The sequence below is a fragment of the Aplysia californica genome, unplaced genomic scaffold, assembly GCF_000002075.1.
Source record: "Aplysia californica isolate F4 #8 unplaced genomic scaffold, AplCal3.0 scaffold00104, whole genome shotgun sequence".
Taxonomy (NCBI): domain Eukaryota; kingdom Metazoa; phylum Mollusca; class Gastropoda; order Aplysiida; family Aplysiidae; genus Aplysia; species Aplysia californica.
In genome coordinates this window covers 107,300-109,400 of record NW_004797374.1, presented here as the reverse complement: position 1 = coordinate 109,400, position 2,101 = coordinate 107,300, and positions in this window count along the sequence as shown.

Below are 2,101 nucleotides of genomic sequence, written 5' to 3'. Positions count from 1 at the left end.
CACACACACACACACACACACACACACACACACACATTCACACAAGTAGACAAACAGAGACAAACATGTACAATACTGCTGCTCCAGTTTTCCATTGCTGACTGGGTTCCCAACAAAAGGCACGTGAAAGTACACGTATTTAGTTTTAATGAAACATCCCAATAGAAATCTAGTCAAGGGATAGAAAAGCTGAATACTCACGTGTACTTATTCCTTGAAAGTAAACGAGATGTATTTAGCGAAAATGGGAAAAATGCATTAGGTTTTGCATTCAAAACGTCTTTATCGCTTTACAGTCTTGGGAGTGTGATTGTAGTCATAAAAATAAAAAAAGCTGTCCCATTCTTAACTCCTGACCCTGGAGAAATAATGTCTTTGGATGTGGCTTTTGCTTTTATTTCCGTTGCCTTCGTGAGTGTTTCTAGAGAAGCTTGCACAGTCATGTTTGCATGTGAAAAGGTTTCGAAATTACCCGGTCCACTTTCGGAATTATCAAAAATTCATTGCAGACCGAGGAATGGCGATTACCAGGTAAAACTGAGCTGCCATATAATTACTTTACGTTTATACAGATATGGGAACTGCTTTTGTATTAGTGTACGTGCGTGTTGTGGAAAAGGGGGGTGGGGCGGGATTAAATGTGTGTCTGAATGTGTGTGCGAGCTATCTCAATGATTTTAAGGGATCTATGTGTACGCAAATTTGTGTATCAATAGAACAATTTTTTAAAATTGTACCATGGCTTCATGTACAAGTAGAACGTCATATTTTTTTTTAAAATATTCATAAAAAAGCCCAGTTTGTGCGTTGGAAGTTTGGTCAGAGCTATCAATTTCTTCAATTTGCACTAAACATAAAGCCTCTCTCTAAAAGCTAGTCCTCTATGATATGTCCTAAAGTATATATTTTGTATGGTCTTCATTCTCCATTTATGCAAAGTGCATGAGAAGGGTACGTTAAAAGCAACCCAGTTCCCTTTCACCTAAACTTTCCTCAAAAGAATGTTACTTAATTGGCGTCTAAAAGAGTTTTAGTCGAACGTGGACGTTATAATATCTCGTTTGGCAGCGTTACAAAAATTATAGATTACTGTGCTCCGGAAGGTTCATGAATTATTTAAGATCTGATTCAACAAACCGTGACTTATCGAATGGGTGATCAGTTGCTGGGTACTAACGGCCCAAAAGTTAATTAAGATTCAGTTTGTTGATGAAAAGCACACACCCTCTCGAAAAGAAATGATGAAATATGCGACTTGACAAGCGAGACCACGAATGGGAAGCAAGTGTATAGGCACCGCGCACATTAGGAATGTCCCGGCAGCCAAGTATGAGATGAGTTGGCGAAAACTGGCTGAAGTAAATAATTGCTGCTGGCATGTGATGAGCGGAAATTTTATATATGAAGTAAATAATTGCTGCTGGCATGTGATGAGCGGAAATTTTATATATATATATATATATATATATATATACTATCTGTTAATATCAATATGATTGTTCATATGTAAAACACATAAATGTCCAAGGCAAGGTGAGTATAATATCCGATGGAGTTTATACCCAAGGTGAGTATAATATCCGATGGAGTTTATACCCTTTTCAATACTGTAAGGATATTTATGAGTCATGACTTGTCTATTTGAAGTCTACAAAAGGATCGGCACAGTAGGCCTCCAAGGGCTTGTACAATCCGCTCAGTATGAGCACTCCCTCTATTAAGAAAGTAAGTGCAACCTACTGTATGTTTCTAATGCAAAGTAAATCATGGGAGAACAAAACAAACGTCAATCAAAATCTTATTGACAGCGAGTGAAACAAACAGAGAAATGCTCGAATGGCAAGTTGTGAAAGATAAAGGATGAGGACCATCTGGAAAAAAAATTGAAATTATTTGGCGACTTAAAGAGACCAACTGGACTAAAGAAACTGCTGTTGTGTGTAATGATAGAGGGAAAGAAGGGTAGAGGAAGACAGAGAGCGACATACACAGATGGTTTGAACAACTTTGCAGCAACAAATAATAACAAGAAAAACCGAGCTGATCAGGAAGATAGAAAGCAGGAGTGGGGTACCCTGGTCGTCAGTGTCTGCTCCAAACC